We start from the raw sequence: 21,391 nt of genomic DNA, 5'->3' as shown, positions 1-21,391 counted from the left end.
ATGTGCAAGGTACTCTTTCCATCTCACAATATAAAACATCTCCGTTCCACAGTATGAGACATTTTTATAAATTATGTTTGTCAAACCGTCTTATATTGTGGGACAAAGAAAATAAAAATGTACGGAGTGGTTCGTTAGATCAATGCAAATCAAGTTTGTTACGTACTCCCTTTAGTGATCTAAAAGATTTAATATTAGTTTACAAAGGGAATACTTACTAAACCAGGACAGTAGGAATGTAGGACAACATAAGTCAAGCGCAAAAGAAAAAGTGATTAAAGTATTGCGCCATGCATGGAAGGAGCTGCCCTTGCCATTAAGTGGAGCCGTGCACCATTCATCCTAGAAACTGACACTGGAGTTCCCATCTGCCACACAGTGCCTGCAGCCATGCCTTCGACGACGTTGCGAGGTCCAATCGGTACCTTAAATCACATTCTGCCCACCACAACCTAAATGATGTTGGAAATATGCCCTAGAGGCAATAATAAAATGGTTATTATTATATTTCTTTGTTCATGATAATTGTCTATTATTCATGCTATAATTGTGTTATCAGGAAATCGTAATACATGTGTGAATACATAGACCACAACACGTCTCTAGTGAGCCTCTAGTTGACTAGCTCATTGATCAAAAGATAGTCATGGTTTCCTGACTATGGACATTGGATGTCATTGATAACGGGATCACATCATTAGGAGAAAGATATGATGGAGAAGACCCAATCCTAAGCATAGCTCAAAGATCGTGTAGTTCGTTTGCTGTAGCTTTTCCGAATGTCAAGTATCATTTCCTTAGACCATGAGATTGTGCAACTGCTCCCGGATACCGTAGGAGTGCTTTGGGTGTGCCAAACGTCACAACGTAACTGGGTGACTATAAAGGTACACTACAGGTATCTCCGAAAGTGTCTGTTGGGTTGGCACGAATCGAGACTGGGATTTGTCACTCCGTATGACTGAGAGGTATCTCTGGGCCCACTCGGTAATGCATCATCATAATGAGCTCAATGTGACCAAATGGTTGATCACGGGATCATGCATTACGGCACGAGTAAAGTGACTTGCCGGTAATGAGATTGAACGAGGTATTGTGATACCGACGATCGAGTCTCGGGCAAGTAACGTACCGATTGACAAAGGGAATTGTATACGGATTGATTGAATCCTCGACATCGTGGTTCATCCGATTAGATCATCGTGGAGCATATGGGAGCCAACAAGGGTATCCAGATCCCGCTGTTGGTCATTGACCGGAGAGGCATCTCGGTCATGTCTGCATGTCTCCCGAACCCGTAGGGTCCACACACTTAAGGTTCGGTGACGCTAGGGTTGTAGAGATATTAGTATGCAGTAACCCGAAAGTTGTTTGGAGTCCCGGATGAGATCCCGGACGTCACGAGGGGTTCCGGAATGGTCCGAAGGTAAAGATTTATATATAGGAAGTCCAGTTTCGGCCATCGGGAAGGTTTCGCGGGTCGCCGGTATTGTACCGGGACCACCGGAAGGGTCCCGGGGGTCCACCGGGTGGGGACACCTATCCCGGAGGGCCCCATGGGCTGAAGTGGGAGGGGAACCAGCCCATGGTGGGCTGGTGCGCCCCCCCTTGGGCCTCCCCTGCGCCTAGGGTTGGAAAACCCTACGGGTGGGGGCGCCCCTCACTTGGCTTGGGGGGAAGCCACCCCTTGGCCGCCGCACCCTTGGAGATTGCATCTCCTAGGGCCGGCGCCCCCCAAGGCCCCTATATAAAGAGGGGGGAGGGAGGGCAGCCGCACCCTTGCTCTTGGCGCCTCCCTCTCCCTCCGTAACACCTCCTCCTCCCCGCTTGCGCTTGGCGAAGCTCTGCTGGGATCCTGCTGCATCAACCACCACGTCGTCGTGCTGCTGGATCTTCATCAACCTGTCATTCCCCCTTGCTGGATCAAGAAGGAGGAGACGTCTTCCCAACCGTACGTGTGTTGAACGCAGAGGTGCTATCCATTCGGCACTTGGTCATCGGTGATTTAGATCACGACTAGTACGACTCCATCAACCCCATTCTCTTGAACGCTTCCGCACGCGATCTACAAGGGTATGTAGATGCACTCCTATCTCCCTCATTGCTAGATGACTCCATAGATTGATCTTGGTGATGCGTAGAAAATTTTAAAATTCAGCTACGTTCCCCATCAGTGGCATCATGAGCTAGGTCTATGCGTAGTTTCTATGCACGAGTAGAACACAAAGCAGTTGTGGGCGTGGATATTGTCAATTTGCTTGCCGTTACTAGTATTATCTTGATTCGGCAACATCGTGGGATGAAGCGGCCCGGACCGACCTTACACGTACGCTTATGTGAGATTGGTTCCACCGATTGACATGCACTAGTTGCATAAGGTGGATGGCGGGTGTCTGTCTCTCCCACTTTAGTCGGATCGGATTTGATGAAAAGGGTCCTTATGAAGGGTAAATAGAAATTGGCATATCACGTTGTGGTTTTGGCGTAGGTAAGAAACGTTCTTGCTAAAAACCTATAGCAGCCACGTAAAAACTTGCAACAACAATAAGAGGACGTCTAACTTGTTTTTGCAGCATGTGCCGTATGATGTGATATGGCCAAAAGGATTTGATGAATGATATATGTGATGTATGAGATTGATCATGTTCTTGTAATAGGAATCATGACTTGCATGTCGATGAGTATGACAACCGGTAGGAGCCATAGGAGTTGTCTTTATTTATTTATGACCTGCGTGTCAACATAAACGTCATGTAATTACTTTACTTTATTGCTAAAGCGTTAGCCATATTAGTAGAAGTAATAGATGACGAGACAACTTCAAGAAGACACGATGATGGAGATCATGATGATGGAGATCATGGTGTCATGCCGGTGACAACGATGATCATGGAGCCCCGAAGATGGAGATCAAAAGGAGCAAATGATATTGGCCATATCATGTCACTATTTGATTGCATGTGATGTTTATCATGTTTTACATCTTATTTGCTTAGAACGATGGTAGCTTAAATAAGATGATCCCTCGTAATAATGTCAAGAAAGTGTTCCCCCTAACTGTGCACCGTTGCGAAGGTTCGTTGTTTCGAAGCACCACGTGATGATCGGGTGTGATAGATTCTAACGTTCGAATACAAGGGGTGTAAGCCAGATTTACACACGCAATATACTTAGGTTGACTTGACGAGCCTAGCATGTACAGACATGGCCTCGGAACACAGAAGACCGAAAGGTCAAGCATGAGTCGTATAGAAGATACAATCAACATGAAGATGTTCACCGATGTTGACTAGTCCGTCTCACATGATGATCAGGCACGACCTAGTTAACTCGGATCATATTTCACTTAGATGACTGGAGGGATGTCTATCTGAGTGGGAGTTCATTGTATAATTTGATTAGATGAACTTAATTATCATGAACTTAGTCTAAAATCTTTACAATATGTCTTGTAGATCAAATGGCCCACGTTGTCCTCAACTTCAACGCGTTCCTAGAGAAAACCAAGATGAAAGACGATGGCAGCAACTATACGGACTGGGTCTGGAACCTGAGGATCATCCTCATAGCTGCCAAGAAAGATTATGTCCTAGAAGCACCGCTAGGTGACGCACCTGTCCCAGAGAACCAAGACGTTAAGAACGCTTGGCAGTCACGTGCTGATGATTATTCCCTCGTTCAGTGCGGCATGCTTTATAGCTTAGAACCGGGGCTCCAAAAGCGTTTTGAGAGACACGGAGCATATGAGATGTTCGAAGAGCTGAAAATGGTTTTTCAAGCTCATGCCCGGGTCGAGAGATATGAAGTCTCTGACAAGTTCTTTAGCTGTAAGATGGAGGAAAATAGTTCTGTCAGTGAGCACATACTCAAAATGTCTGGGTTGCATAACCGCTTGACTCATCTGGGAGTTAATCTCCCGGATGACGCGGTCATTGACAGAATCCTTCAGTCGCTTCCACCGAGCTACAAGAGCTTTGTGATGAACTTCAATATGCAGGGGATGGAAAAGACCATTCATGAGGTATATTCAATGCTGAAATCAGCGGAGGTGGAAATCAAAAAGGAACATCAAGTGTTGATGGTGAATAAAACCACTAAGTTCAAGAAAGGCAAGGGTAAAAAGAACTTCAAGAAGGACGGCAAGGGAGTTGCCGCGCCCGGTAAGCAAGCTGCCGGGAAGAAGCCAAAGAATGGACCCAAGCCCGAGACTGAGTGTTTTTATTGCAAGGGAAGTGGTCACAGGAAGCGAAACTGCCCCAAATACTTAGCGGACAAGAAGGCCGGCAACACTAAAGGTATATGTGATATACATGTAATTGATGTGTACCTTACCAGTACTCATAGTAGCTCCTGGGTATTTGATACCGGTGCGATTGCTCACATTTGTAACTCAAAGCAGGAGCTGCAGAATAAACGGAGACTGGCGAAGAACGAGGTGACGATGCACGTCGGGAATGGTTCCAAGGTCGATGTGATCGCCGTCGGCACGCTGCCTCTACATTTACCTATGGGATTAGTTTTAAACCTCAATAATTGTTATTTAGTGCCAGCTTTGAGCATGAACATTGTATCAGGATCTCGTTTAATTCGAGATGGCTACTCATTTAAATCCGAGAATAATGGTTGTTCTATTTATATGAGAGATATGTTTTATGGTCATGCTCCGTTGGTGAATGGTTTATTCTTAATGAATCTCGAGCGTAATGTTACACATATTCATAGGGTGAATACCAAAAGATGTAAGGTTGATAATGATAGTCCCACATACTTGTGGCACTGCCGCCTTGGTCACATAGGTGTCAAACGCATGAAGAAGCTCCATGCAGATGGACTTTTAGAGTCTCTTGATTACGAATCATTTGACACATGCGAACCATGCCTCATGGGTAAAATGACCAAGACTCTGTTCTCTGGAATAATGGAGCGAGCAACCGACTTATTGGAAATCATACATACTGATGTGTGCGGTCCAATGAGTGTTGAGGCTCACGGTGGCTATCATTATGTTCTCACCCTCACTGATGACTTGAGTAGATATGGGTATGTCTACTTAATGAAACACAAGTCTGAGACCTTTGAAAAGTTCAAGGAATTTCAGAGTGAGGTTGAGAATCAACGTGACAGGAAAATCAAGTTCTTGTGATCAGATCGTGGGGGAGAATACTTGAGTCACGAATTTGGCACACACTTAAGAAAATGTGGAATAGTTTCACAACTCACGCCGCCTGGAACACCTCAGCGTAATGGTGTGTCCGAACGTCGTAATCGCACTCTATTAGATATGGTGCGATCTATGATGTCTCTTACCGATTTACCGCTGTCATTTTGGGGCTATGCTTTAGAGACTGCCGCATTCACTTTAAATAGGGCTCCATCGAAATCCATTGAGGCGACACCGTATGAATTATGATTTGGGAAGAAACCTAAGCAGTCGTTTCTAAAAGTTTGGGGATGCGATGCATATGTCAAGAAACTTCAACCTGAAAAGCTCGAACCCAAATCGGAAAAATGCGTCTTCATAGGATATCCTAAAGAAACTATTGGGTATACCTTCTACCTCAGATCCGAAGGCAAGATCTTTGTTGCCAAAAATGGGTCCTTTCTAGAGAAAGAGTTTCTCTCGAAAGAAATAAGTGGAAGGAAAGTAGAACTTGATGAAGTATTACCTCTTGAACCGGTTAGTGGCGCAGCTCAAGAAAATGTTCCTGAGGTGCCTGCACTGACTAGAGAGGATAATGATGATGATTATGAAACTTCAGATCAAGTTGCTACTGAACTTCGTAGGTCCACAAGGACACGTTTCGCACCAGAGTGGTACGACAACCCTGTCTTGGAAATCATGTTGTTAGACAAAGGTGAACCTTCGAACTATGAAGAAGCGATGGCGGGCCCGGATTCCGACAAATGGCTAAAAGCCATGAAATCCGAGATAGGATCCATGTATGAAAACGAAGTATGGACTTTGACTTACTTGCCCAATGATCGGCGAGCCATAGAAAATAAATGGATCTTTAAGAAGAAGACAGACACGGATGGTAACGTAACCATCTATAAAGCTCGGCTTGTCGGTAAGGGTTATCGACAAGTTCAAGGGGTTGACTACGATGAGACTTTCTCACCCGTAGCGAAGCTGAAGTCCGTCCGAATCATGTTAGCAATTGCCGCATTCTATGATTATGTGATATGGCAAATGGACGTCAAAACGGCATTCCTTAATGGTTTCCTTAAGGAAGAATTGTATATGATGCAGCCGGAAGGTTTTGTCGATCCTAAGAATGCTGACAAGGTGTGCAAGCTCCAACGCTCGATTTATGGGCTGGTACAAGCATCTCGAAGTTGGAACATCCGTTTTGATGAGATGATCAAAGCGTTTGGGTTTACGCAGACTTATGGAGAAGCCTGCATTTACAAGAAAGTGAGTGGGAGCTCTGTAGCATTTCTCATATTATATGTGGATGACATACTATTGATGGGAAATGCTATAGAATTCTTGGAAAGCATAAAGGCCTACTTGAACAAGTGTTTTTCAATGAAGGATCTTGGAGAAGCTGCTTATATATTAGGCATCAAGATCTATAGAGATAGATCGAGACGCCTCATTGGTCTTTCACAGAGTACGTACCTTGACAAGATATTGAAGAAGTTCAAAATGGATCAGTCAAAGAAGGGGTTCTTGCCTATATTGCAAGGTACAAGATTAAGCACGGCTCAATGCCCGACCACGGCAGAAGATAGAGAAAAGATGAGTGTCGTCCCCTATGCCTCGGCCATAGGGTCTATCATGTATGCTATGCTGTGTACCAGACCTGATGTAAACCTTGCCGTAAGTTTGGTAGGTAGGTACCAAAGTAATCCCGGCATGGAACACTGGACAGCGGTCAAGAATATCCTGAAGTACCTGAAGAGGACTAAGGATATGTTTCTCGTTTATGGAGGTGACGAAGAGCTCGTCGTAAAGGGTTACGTCGATGCTAGCTTCGACACAGATCTGGATGACTCTAAGTCACAAACCGGATACGTGTATATTTTGAATGGTGGGGCAGTAAGCTGGTGCAGTTGCAAGCAGAGTGTTGTGGCAGGATCTACATGTGAAGCGGAGTACATGGCAGCCTCGGAGGCAGCACAAGAAGCAGTCTGGGTGAAGGAGTTCATTACCGACCTAGGAGTCATACCCAATGTGTCGGGCCCGATGACTCTCTTCTGTGACAACACTGGAGCTATTGCCCTTGCCAAGGAGCCCAGGTTTCACAGGAAGACCAGGCATATCAAGCGTCGCTTCAACTCCATTCGTGAAAGTGTTCAAAATGGAGACATAGAGATTTTTAAAGTACATACGGACCTGAATGTGGCAGATCCGTTGACTAAACCTCTCCCCAGAGCAAAACATGATCAACACCAGAACTGCATGGGTGTTCGATTCATCACAATGTAACTAGACTATTGACTCTAGTGCAAGTGGGAGACTGTTGGAAATATGCCCTAGAGGCAATAATAAAATGGTTATTATTACATTTCTTTGTTCATGATAATTGTCTATAATTCATGCTATAATTGTGTTATCAGGAAATCGTAATACATGTGTGAATACATAGACCACAACACGTCCCTAGTGAGCCTCTAGTTGACTAGCTCGTTGATCAAAAGATAGTCATGGTTTCCTGACTATGGACATTGGATGTCATTGATAACGGGATCACATCATTAGGAGAATGATGTGATGGACAAGACCCAATCCTAAGAATAGCTCAAAGATCGTGTAGTTCGTTTGCTGTAGCTTTTCCGAATGTCAAGTATCATTTCCTTAGACCATGAGATTGTGCAACTCCCGGATACCGTAGGAGTGCTTTGGGTGTGCCAAACATCACAACGTAACTGGGTGACTATAAAGGTACACTATAGGTATCTCCGAAAGTGTCTGTTGGGTTGGCACGGATCGAGACTGGGATTTGTCACTCCGTATGACGGAGAGGTATCTCTGGGCCCACTCGGTAATGCATCATCATAATGAGCTCAATGTGACCAAATGGTTGATCATGGGATCATGCATTACGACACGAGTAAAGTGACTTGCCGGTAACGAGATTGAACGAGGTATTGCGATACCGACGATCGAGTCTCGGGCAAGTAACGTACCGATTGACAAAGGGAATTGTATACGGATTGATTGAATCCTCGACATCGTGGTTCATCCGATGAGATCATCGTGGATCATGTGGGAGCCAACATGGGTATCCAGATCCCTCTGTTGGTTATTGACCGGAGAGGCATCTCGGTCATGTCTCCATGTCTCCCGAACCCATAGGGTCCACACACTTAAGGTTCGGTGACGCTAGGGTTGTAGAGATATTAGTATGCAGTAACCCGAAAGTTGTTCGGAGTCCCGAATGAGATCCCGGACGTCACGAGGAGTTCTGGAATGGTCCGGAGGTAAAGATTTATATATAGGAAGTCCAGTTTCGGCCATCGGGAAGGTTTCGGGGGTCACCGGTATTGTACCGGGACCACCGGAAGGGTCCCGGGGGTCCACCTATCCCGGAGGGCCCCATGGGCTGAAGTGGGAGGGGAACCAGCCCCTGGTGGGCTGGTGCGCCCCCCTTGGGCCTCCCCTGCACCTAGGGTTGGAAAACCCTAGGGGTGGGGGCGCCCCTCACTTGGCTTGGGGGGGGGGAGCCACCCCTTGGCCGCCGCCCCCTTGGAGGTTGCATCTCCTAGGGCCGGTGCCCCCCAAGGCCCCTATATAAAGAGGGGGGAGGGAGGGCAGCCGCACCCTTGCTCTTGGCACCTCCCTCTCCCTCCGTAACACCTCTCCTCCCCGCTTCCGCTTGGCGAAGCCCTGCCGGGATCCTGCTGCATCCACCACCACGCCGTCGTGCTGCTGGATCTTCATCAACCTCTCCTTCCCCCTTGCTGGATCAAGAAGGAGGAGACGTCTTCCCAACCGTACGTGTGTTGAACGCGGAGGTGCTGTCCGTTCAGCACTTGGTCATCGGTGATTTGGATCACGACGAGTACGACTCCATCAACCCCGTTCTCTTGAACGCTTCAGCACGCGATCTACAAGGGTATGTAGATGCACTCCTCTCTCCCTCGTTGCTAGATGACTCCATAGATTGATCTTGGTGATGCGTAGAAAATTTTAAAATTCAGCTATGTTCCCCATCAAATGATGCATCACTCACAAAACAATAAATCTAACTGATGCATGAAGTGCTCTTATATCATGGAACGGAGGGAGTATTTTTTACTGCCTGGTCGACCTGGAACATGCATGCCTGGTGAAACCAGCCAACAAAATATTTAAAGTTCTAAACTTGACAGATTAATCCCTAACTAAATGATAGAAAACAAACAGTTGAATTCATAGATAATGGTAGGCTAGGCGCCTGACAAATCCTTAGACTAGAGGAGGTTATAGTTCGGTTCTCCTCTACAAAAACAATTTAGTTCACCCTAATAGGGAAAAGGAAAGCAACCGAGTTCACCTTAATTCAATTTTTTTCGATCACTAATGCCCCAGGAAGAACGAGACATATAAAGCAAACCATTGTAAAAGCAATTAAAAACACACTAGAGGAACCGGGACGATGGAGATGTTTGCCCAAAGGAGTCGGGGGACGGTGCCATGCCATGGAGGAGCCGCTCGACCTGCGCGATGACCTGCCTCCCATGGGCGTACCTAACCAAAGTGTCCCTATTGCGCCTCAGCACGTCCACGATCACGTACAACTGCCAATCGTTCATCACGTCAATCATCTGCCGCACCACATAGTTTGCAGACTGGTGGATTATCATGCCCTGCATGACCAGGAAACCATGCAAGATTAGTCATGTACTATATCTCTTTAGGAATGCCGAGTAACAGCTGTAAGATCTCAAGAACCACGTACCACGAGATGATCTGTAGTTTGACCACCGCCTGCAGAAAGGATCTCATTTATGGCAAGCTTGCAATCGTGGTAGCTAGCATAGATTAGGCACTTCTTAATGACTTTGGAAGAGTGCTTCTGGTGGCTCATCTGTACTATGCTTCCAGCAAATTTTAACATAATAATTTGTCGATGACGAGATCCTCCATGCTCCACAATGTACTGCAACATGTCGATAGAACACACATGTGAATTGTTCGTTTATTCGCGACAATATTTCATCAATTACGAACCACTACACACTTTACCTGCACAACATAGTTTCCATATGGGTCTACAGACAACTCCTTTACACAATCGAGAATCTCTGTGATAAACTTGTCCATAATTTGAGGATCCTTGCAGAACTCCAACATTTTCTAAGAATATCATGAGGACGGGAGGAATAATTAGTGAACAAGGTACAAACAAACATCGAAAGATAGGAAGCGGTAAAAAGTGTAATGCCCAAACTAACAACCTGAACCACATGGCAGCCGTAAGGATGGGTGGATAACATCTTGGCCTTGCCACATAACCGTCTATAGATGAATTGGATATATTGTGACTGCACACACTCCATACATTTCCGAACGACATGGTTTGCATGTTGATCACAAATACATTTGAATAAGTTGCTATAAAGCTCCTTGGCCATCTCTATTTGTTGATCAATGTCGCTTATTTCAAAAGCCTGAACAAAGAGACACCATCAGTGAGTGACCGACCTCGCAACGAAATAATATGGCATACCAAGGTAAAAACTTAAAACATAATCAACTTAAACTATTTATGCATTTGACATTATATTATATTTATAACATAAGTTATCTAAGAGAATGAACATATTAACAAGACAATAAATGAGAATGAATGGTTTGATTAAATTACATATTCTATCTTACATGACATTACAAAGCAGAGGCCTTCCAAATATAAAAGTGCAGTTTTGCAATCTACAAACACACCTTAATTCCTTCCATCATGAGATGCTAGAATATATATATATATATATATATATATATATATATATATATATATATATATATATATATATATATATATATATATATATATATATATCACTGTTCAAGATATCTTCCGATATGCCGATAAATCGGCCGATTTATCGCTTACCGCTGTCAGACCGATAAGATAAATCGGCCAATAAATCAGCCGATATGGCGATAAATCGGCTGATATGCCGATAAACTGGCCGATTTACCCCTTATCATGGGTCGACCGATAAGTTCCTGATAAGCGATATCCCCAACATTGATATAGTGTTCAGCTTACCTTCTGGATCACCCGAAAACCATAGAGATGAAGGCTTAGGTCTAACACATGCCCGATTAGATTAGCAATGAGTATCCTGAAGTAGACTAGTGGTCCATGCTCAAGAAGCTATAGAAAAAAATTAGAAGGTAAGTACAGAAGTTTATGTCCGATTGATCTCAACATCCTTAATTAGAGACTCGAGATAAAAAATTCTATCAGAATTGGAGGAAAAAACCTTTTGGATAACATAAGTGGGAAAGGCATCAGTGACCAGTGTAAGGATGTGAGGCGTGATTTCGTTATATAGCATAACTATCTCTCCAGTAGTTGCTTCGTCAAGTTTCTGCCGTATAAAGCAGCTCCCAATTGGGTCTGCACTACAATGTCAAATACAACAAAGGGTAATGGACCATTTACCATATAAGGTCGCAATTTCGTCCAGGGATCCATAACACAATAGGAGGTGTAACCTGAAGAATATACTGATTGAAACTGATGCTTAGTACTTGTGTTATCTTAATAAGGTAAGTATGAAGATAAGTTGCATGAGTTATGTGCACCTGAGAGCAGGCATGTGACCCTTGACATTGATGAGCCGCATAGATTGGTTTATCGGATTCTTGATCCGCTGAAGAAGTGAATAGAACTCGGAATCCCTAGGAGCATTTATATTTGGCACATGCCCCCTAGAACATGCCATCTCAACGTCAAGAGCATAGTGATTCTTCAAAGCCTCAGGGGACTGACGCCATAGTCTGCAGGATAGTTCCTGATCTGGGTCAATCAATGCACGAAGGCATGCCTCCTGCATCGCCATAATATTAGCAAAATTACTAGGCACAATCCTTGAAGAAGATGATGATGATTGTGCACGCAAATCTTCAATGACATCCATATTCTGTAGTGGATTTTGAGTGTGTAGCCCGGTATAATCCTTGACTACACTCTTTGTAGAGGCACAAGAGTTCACAGGATGAAATGGATCTATGTATCTGTTGCCAATTTGGGGCAACTTCTGATTGTGTAGAGTCAAATCTTCTTCGCTCTTTGGATCATCCTGAAAAGGAAAACATCAATTATTATTTCCATTACGGGGAGCACTCACGGTGCAAATATTTCCAATAGGTAAAACAACAATGACAATGAACAACAACAAGCAGTTACTAACTCATGATCATACGGTAGTTTCAAGGGTAAATTCCATCCATATGTCTGATATATGATAATGGTCATTGCTCACTGCTCAATGGATCACACTGAGTGTAGAGTCCACAATAGTAAACTTTCCTCAATGCAAATTTTATCTACAACAATCAGTATTTCAACTTTCAAGACAATAACAAAAATTTAAAAATATTTGTGTTTTTTGGGCAAAGAATTATCATGCCGTGAAATATAGCACAAATGTAGTGTTGCCAGATTAAAATCAAGAAAAAATGTAGGTAGCTTGAGCAATACAATCAACCAATCACACAACATCACTTCCAATCATGCCAAACCAATTTGTCATGTAATCTCAAAAATTAAAAAAGAGATTGACCCGAAGTAGGGGAGATCACTAGTGCAGCGTAACTTCCATCTCAATCAACCGATTAATCTAATAATCGAGCAAATTGCAAGGAAAAAATTTCAAGCATAATATAGGGTATGCATGGTGCCCGTCGCTATGTTCAGCTCATAGCACCAAGACACAATTGAGAAGAAAATTTCTCATAAATACTCCCTCCGTCTCAAAATAAGTGACTCTACTTTACACTAACTTTGTACTAAAGTTAGTACAAAGTTGAGTACCTTATTTTGGGACGGAGGGAGTATAAATGAAGGGAGCTGATTCACCACCGTTTGATAAGAAAAGCATCATCCTTGAGCTCGCGATCATGCAAGCGACGTCCCGCCCATATGGTACAAGTGGCTTATCCCTTATCTAGGCATGTGCATGGTGGATATGTCGTAATGCAAGAGAAGCATGGCAACACATTGTCACAATGTACCACGAACAATGCGGAATGTATCTCAATCCTTGCCTTTCGAAATTCATGGGGAAGGCGGCTCTCATCGTGGTGTATGGTGAGATAAAGAAATAGGGAGCAAGGCAGTGAAAAAATGGGGAGAGATCTCGGCGAAAGATACAAATGATAAGAGATGACAATGATCGAGCAACCAAAGATGTTAATGAAATGCAAGGCCTCATCATGGGTCAATTTGATTGTTTATGGACCAACCACATAAGTGAAAAATCATCATTTATCCTTCAAAAAGTAATCCATATCCTAACACAAATGTATGGTTGCTCGTGTTATTTGGAGAAAATGAAAATCTGCTACCTCGAGCACTACAAGCACAACATAGATAATGAGGGTCATGTATCTAGAGACCTAAACGTTCCTTCTTCATAATTTATCTGAAAAAGCATGGCAATGCCTTTTTAGATTGACAAGGAACAAGAATAAACATAACAAGATATTGAAGTCTATTTTTAGAAATTCGGATGGTTGAGTCACAAATTTATGATCAACCTTCTTTATGGTGACTCTGGTGTAACCTTAGCTGTTCACCAAACACTGGACTTAGATCTCCGATGGATAGTTTGCAGATAAGGATTAGGAAGATTATGCGGAGATTGATAATCGATGGGCAGTGAGAACTGGAATTAAATGACTCAACATGAAGCATACATGGCACAAGTAGGGGGGTTGCGATTTGTGAATAAGATAATACAAGAGAGGACTACCTATAGAGGCAACAGTTTTGATGCGGAGAAGGTAGGGAAACTATGAGATCAAGGGAGATGCAATTGAATAGGAGGGAGCAAAGCTAGCACTACCCACTCATGGCCATGATGGGCCGCCTAAGGTAGTGTGCATGGTTTGGGACGTAGGAATATTTTTGGCCTACCAATTCACACATCTCTATAGTCATACTGAGGCACTAAGCACACCAAGACAACTTGTAAAGAATTTGAGAGATGACTCACAACATTGATTTAGTTTATGATTGCTACACCAAATCAGGGTGTGGTTTGGACACTAAATTTAAATGAGCATGGTTGCAGTTTGCAAGCAGTGTCCTTCGACGGGGAATGGCCATGTAGAGGCTTGTGATGCTAAAATCAATATAAATTCTCTATGGGTGGGTGTGGTAAATTCTATAGAGGCATCATGGTAGTTCAGAATTTTTTAGCATGTCACATTAGGCTTTTGTTCTTGGTCAATAGTTAGTATCTTGAGTCTTATATGAATTAATTGATGTGATGATGGTGTATTAAGTCGCATAAAAGGTATGTTCCATACATGCCATTGGTCTTATAAAGTCACCTTGTTATAAGATGTTTTGTAGAAGCAAACCCCAATATTACCATCAATGTCGTAACCTCTATGATGAAAATAAAATATGGAGCAAAATGTATACTTGTCATTTTCTAAAAATAAAAGTATTAACAGTAAGTCAAACCATCAACTATACTTCATTCTTAGCCTTGAATTATTGTATTCCAATTGATCAATTTCTTGTAGTGCTTTTGTACCATGACTTTTTTAATGAGGGAATTTTTTAATCAATTTTCATAAATAGTTTCTATGAAGGGATTTTGTAGAGAGATAAACGCACCATTGGTCACTCAACTCTTGTGAGATGAGCACATTTCTCACACTTCTCTCAAAATGTGATGAACCGATCACATTGGTTTATTTCATGAGCGAACTGGTCACTCCACCATTTCCAACCATAATCGAGTCGAGGTGGCATGCTGACTTAGCATGGGGCACATAGTGTAGTCACTCTGGAGGCTTTTAACTTGTATAAAATATCCTGGAAAGAAGTTGAGATCCCTTTCCCCTTGATTTCCAAATCGAGCATCAAAATCCTAACCCTATAGAAGCGGTGCTGGCACCGGTAGTGGAAGGTACCTTGCATGGTTGTGTGGACCATGTCGGTTAGGCGTCGCAAGCTAGACTAGGACGAGCAAGCGTGACCATCGGTGGCATCTCCCCCCGACCCACTGTTGTTTGGTGAGATGGGTGGTGCTAGTGGGCAGAAGCGCGTGAGGGAGAAATGGAAGCCGAAGGCTTTGTGGTACTGGTGATCGAAGACAAGATCTCACGTAAGTAATCCAAGTCCTCTCTCAAGCATCTATGCATGACTGCTAAGGTTTTGCTTAGAAAGATATCATTTTTAGGAGGAGTTGCAAGAATTTGACTTTCGGCAACCACAATACCATTTCGATACCGAGTTCAATGGTGTGAATTGCAAGGTAGACAAATGCATTCACCTACTTCTCCCTTCTCGTCGTGTGGCAAAATAAGGCAGTGACATCATCCGAGGGCTTTTGGGGTGCCAATTTGATGTAAATTGTTTGATCTCATCCCAAAATGATTTTGAAAAAATCAAATCCAGCAGTGAATATGTTGTCAAAAAGAACAAAAGAACATGATATTATGTTGTGTCTAGCAGTGAATCAAGTCCAGCTGTGAGTGTTCAGTACAATGAGTTGGCCAGATCCATGTTCTCCTATTTGAAATTGAGCACATGTAGTTTGTTACTGTGCCACCCTCTTCATCTCCATCGTCGAGGGAGGCAAAGGCAGCCTCGCTGCAACTCCGCAGCAATGCTTTGGCAGCCTGGTGCCTGATCGCCTTGCCCTGCGCAGTGTAAAGAGACGCCGTGAGTACCGCCTGCCCAAGTTGTTTTTGTGCACCACATGGGACTACTATTCATGCACGGTGATCATATAGGCTTCATTAGTGGGTGTTCGCAACCCAAAAACCACCTTCTTGGCAGGTAATAACTTTTCCTGCTCACCGTCAACAATGTTGTTGCGTAGTTGTGCCTACATCACCTTGAGCGCTTCCTCTTCCTCGGTATCTTCTTTCTCAATCTCTTGGCATTTAGGAGAGAGCTCTGACATCGCCGGCTTGATGTTGGAGGAGTTGTAGTATCGATTTCGATGTGCTGAACTTGGAGCAGCGCATGCCAGATGAGAAGTCACCTATCCCGGGCATTGGGCGGCAGTGCCATTGCGGAGCCCCGCACTAATGCAGACGCGCGAGGTGAAAAGCTTCCTCACCATTATGCCAAACAAGAGGAGGACTGAGCAATGGTGTTGCTTGGCTATGGAAAACTCATGCAGACCAATGTCATTATAAAGTGAGCTGGCCATGGCAGGAGTAGGAGAGGGTGATGGCAGGAAAAGAGCATTAGCGAGAATGGGTGATGGATGGAAGATGGAAATGGCAAGAGTGGGTGATGGTGGAAGGCGCAGTGGACATGGGGGCACCGCCACGTGTATCCTCTGCCAACATGCGTACGAGCGGCGGAGTAGAGAAGAGATGAAGTGATGAGAGAGATTACAGAGGAGGCTTTGCAAAAGACCCCCTATGATTAAACTGAAGGGGTGCATTGAAAAAAGTGAACGCAAAGTAAATGTCCCCTGAGCTCTGCTTGTTTGCAGGGTGTTTTCTGCAAACTAAACACCTCCTGAGCGACTGCACTATGGTCCCCACGCTGAGTAAAACAAACCACGTCCGCACAGATAACGGTTGGGAACGACCGAGTGAGTAGTTCGCTCATAAAACATCCCAAAATGACCGGTTCATCACATTTGGAGACAAGAATGACCAATATGCTCATCTCGCAAGAATTCAATGAACAATGGTCTGTTTATCTCTTTTGTAGATATTAATTTATATGAAGTATATACACTCCTTCAAAAAGTATCACAAGGAATGACTTAGGAATTAGACAAATAGTTCATTTCCCTTGATTCACACTAGGCTTTGTGTGTGATGGTATGCTTCAAATGAGTGAAATGTAGTTTCTTTCTGGGAAAATTCGCATCTTGACAACACTATTAGCTCTTCAAATCACTTATCAGTTGAATCTCACAACTAAACACAATCACTTAACTTGATACGTTATTCAACATTACAACACAATGTCTATTAATGTTACATAATTAAGTTCCCCACTAATTGGGAATGTTCTACAATACACATCAATATGGACGTTCTAAAGGGAGCTCACTTAAGCTTGTGGTTAATGATCCTCGATGTCTCTCACATCATAGAACAAGGCTTGCATCCTTGGTAGCTGATAATTGCATAATTGTGACTTGCAGAGGTGCTTCCATGTACTACCCATATTGACACATCTTAAGCAAGCTTTGCTAGAAGCTTGTTGATACACAACAAGCAAGTAGAAGGTTTGTTGATACACAACAAGCAAGTAGAATGTTGTCCCAACTCATAATCCAAATGCAGCCATCCCATCTGGTATAACCATACAAGATATTCAATTACACTTGAATAGAATTGATACCATTCAAAGCATCTTGATACATGTTTTACTTATTAATATAGTAACAACATGCATGTATAAATGGTGTATGCCCCCGGTCTCTAATCACAAAATTGCAATAACTAGAACTAGCCACCACTTTTGACCACACAAGGTGATCACTTGGTGCTTTCTTCGGAGAGCACAATAATTTAATTAATCACTGCAATTGGACCAACTAAACTACTAAGCACTGACGGTTGAACCACCACACACTCTAACAAGTAGGCTTTGGGAATCAAAGCATGACTTTGAGGTTTCTTTCATCCTTTGGAGATACTGAGAAATAAGGCTTCAACCACCGTGCTAAGTAATACCCCCGAAAGTAGGTTGTCGGCATTTAAGAATGCCTTTAAGGCATTGCTCATGTTCCTATTGAGGATTTTGACTCTTGATGCCTTTGTGAACTTTAACTTTACATACTTGCGTTAAAGGTACGCATCCAAGTAGTTTGTTTACCCCTTTTGATCAACTGGGGGTGCCTTTAGAGGTTGTGCTTTGTCAACCATGAATGGGCTAACCTTTACTGTCTCACTTCAAGTGCTTCATGTTTATGTAAAGAATGGTATCAAGGACACTGGAAGCACATCCTATGACACAAGCACGAGGCCTATGACTCAATGTTTATCATGATGATCTGGTCCCTATGGCATGAGCGAAAATCTAGGGTCTCCCTGGACGTGTTAATTGATAGTAAGCCCTTGTAACAATTCACACACGAAATGAAGAGGAGAAGAACAAAACACAACTATTTTTTAAAAATTTAAGAGAAAATCTAAGATGATTGCACTATTCAAGCACTTTGTAGGAATGGGTACTTGGTTGTAGTGCATAGCTAGAACAACCAAATGTATATTGATCTAATGTCATGAGGTGGTCTACCCCTGTTGATGGCTTGGAGTCTGAAATGTGCTCCTAACTAGTGCGGTTCTACGATTTATGATTCCATCCCCAACCCATCACCAGGCACTTTCACTTCACGCTGAGGCCGCCGATGGAGCTACCACCAAGCGATTATGCAATGGTGACCCCCATATTTATGACACTTAAGATACATGCATTTCAGGATCCTCCATGTGTACTTCAACCATCATATCACCAACTTGCCACCACCACTTGCCCCGCCACCTGCCACCAATTATAAGGGGAAATTGATATCCCCCATCTTTGTTGGTGCCTTGAGGATTTGTTATTTCTTCAGTTATAACATGTTGTTTTGCCCCATCAACCTTAGACCTTGACTATTTGACATTTTATATTTATTTTTCTTTGACACTGTCTCGATATGTGAGGCAATACTAGGTCAGAAACGTCCCTAGTAATCTTTGTTCCCCACCCAACGTTTCTGCATCTCCTAATCTCCTCTTGTTTGATCACTCTAGAGCAGACCATGGGGTCAGAGGTCTCCAGGATGAAGGCAACAACGCACCCTAGGGTGAGGGAGGACATAGAGGTGTTAGAGAACATACATCGCAACATGGTCGGTGACTACGGTGAGGTTTGTGCGGGGTCGGCTCCTTGTACGTGACCTTATCTCCTTATAGCGACTATCGATAGGCAAAAGAGCATTGCTCGACAATGCAATAAACAGATCTGGTTGGTGCAACCCTATTGGCATTGAGTGCGACAAGGGCATTTTCAGAGGAAGGCACACATGGGTTCCATGTGACACCGACGCGTCAGTAGACATCTTTCGCCCTTTGTGATATTGTCTCGATGTACCGTTGGTGCAGTATACTAAACTCGGATCGACATGCCTCCTTTGGCCATCGAATTCATGGACAATATAGCCCCTAGCTTAGTTAGAATTGGCTGGATGACATTAGAGAAGGGATTTTCCATGCACGCCATTGCCCAGGTCCCCCCATCCATGTAGGTCACCACCACCGTGCCTGATCTCCATCAGAGGTCATGCGGGATGAAAAACTAAAGTGAGCTTTACTAATCTGCATTGTTAGCCTGATTAGAAGATCTTCCATTTCACCAGGAAGGTTAGTTCTGACCTATTAAGGAAGAAAACGAGCAATCCAACAACCATTCTCTAAGACAAATGGCCGAACACCAGGATATTTTCTTTTGTTTCCTTGTTTTGGCAGGAACACGAGACTCTTTTCCCTTAGGAAAGAGCACTGAAGGATATGTATTAGTCTCAAAAACCTTAATTAAAAAAGACGCGATAGGTATCTTAGATATGGAAAAAATATCCTTTTAAAATGTAAAAATAGTTTCCAAAATAATTTGGTTCACTAGGCAACCACATATGCGGTAGCTAATAAGCAACCTACCATAGTAGTTGTAATCTATGGTAACTAGTATAAATTATGGTGGAAAACATATTCTGCTCTCATTGAGTATATGTATAAAGTGGTACCACTAATGATGTACCAAATAATTATATAGTAGTACTACAACTGGGAACTTAATAATATTATTTTATATGAAAAATTATTTTCCAAATACTATAATTAAGTAAGAGCTAGGTGTATGCAACCATGGCCCACTGCAGTAAATCATGTGGAAAATTCCACTACCATTAAGTGCCAAATATATGTATAGAAGTACTAACACAATAAAACTTGGACCTTCATACCTGGCGAATGTTCGCCTAGCAAACGAAAGTGGTCCCCTGACAGTTTTCACTGCATTTGAGGGGTGTGGGGCTGGCAGTTTTTAGAAACAAAAACTGTCGTGGTAGTTCTTTCCATTAAGGGGCTTTTCTATATTTTTGTCAAAAAACTGCAAGCCGTGGGATGGAGATCGTATGGCCAAGGGAGGGGGGGAGGGGTTCACTAGGGTTGGTCTCACAGGGAACGTCAACTAGATAAGATTTCTTAGGGCTATACTATTAGCAGTCCGAGTGTTACACTTTGGACTATCTCTTCTCGAGAGGCGATTTCCTATGCATGGTGGTAGGTACGCACACATGGTGGCAACTACACACCCTTTGTCATAAGTGCCTTTTTTATATATGAGGTGTCGGGTTTCTTATGGCATTGCCACAAGTGCATTTTTTGTTGTATAGAAATGACCTTTTCTCACTTATGTTTGTCTTTATTATTACCTTTTTGACACAAGTGCCTTTTCGTTGTGTATAAAGGGACTTTTCTCAGTTCTCTCTGTCTTTTTGCTTGCCTTTTTGGTATAATTTCTTATTTGCTTGCTTGGATGGTACAAAGTCACGATATTTTTGTTATAGAGTTATTTTTGGTAGTCCAAAATAATTAAAGATAAAAATCGGGGATGTGCGTAGCTACCACCATGGGTAGCAAATAATTTCTGATCTCTTATAATCATGTAACTTAAGCAAAAGTATGATTTGGCATCTTATTTAATGAGGAAACAGAGAGTTCCCATATCTCAAACTAGATATAACTTTCACACCAAAACCAAAAATACTCATATATTCTCTGTCATAAGACCCATTAAATGAGAGATCTTTCAGATACAACAATACTAGTAATACACAATGCACCCGAGGAGCTATAGATAAACACATATTAAATATATATGATATTTGTGTAAAAAAAATATACGAGTGTAAATGCATTATACTCCTTTACCTATCAATATGCATTTATGGCAGTAAATTAATTATCAGTTTGAAATAGGTTGCATGATATGTACTCAATGATATACGGGCTTAGCATGAATAATTAATTAATTACCTCTTCATCTAGGAAGCCGAGGAAAAGGCTCCTGTCACGTTGACGGCGCCAAGAGCAATGGTGGCAGCATCGTCGTCCCATATCTCTTTGCCACTGTCTATCCCGCTGCCACCATGGGAACGGGATGTCGTTCGCACGTAATTGTCAATGGCCTCAGATTTGCCTTTGTTATCCATCTCGCTGTAAAAATTTACACATTGACAGCGTGTAAAA

General features: G+C 43.0%; 1 pseudogene; it reads right to left on the bottom strand.

The window, feature by feature from the left end:
• Positions 1-9,485: 9,485 nt before the first annotated feature.
• LOC123185932 (pumilio homolog 1-like) lies at positions 9,486-21,354 on the bottom strand (annotated as a pseudogene).
• Between the last annotated feature and the right edge of the window lie 37 nt (positions 21,355-21,391).

This window comes from Triticum aestivum, chromosome 2A (assembly GCF_018294505.1).
Source record: "Triticum aestivum cultivar Chinese Spring chromosome 2A, IWGSC CS RefSeq v2.1, whole genome shotgun sequence".
NCBI lineage: Eukaryota > Viridiplantae > Streptophyta > Magnoliopsida > Poales > Poaceae > Triticum > Triticum aestivum.
Note: the sequence above shows the minus strand (reverse complement) of the source record. Positions and strands in the feature narration are given on the sequence as shown.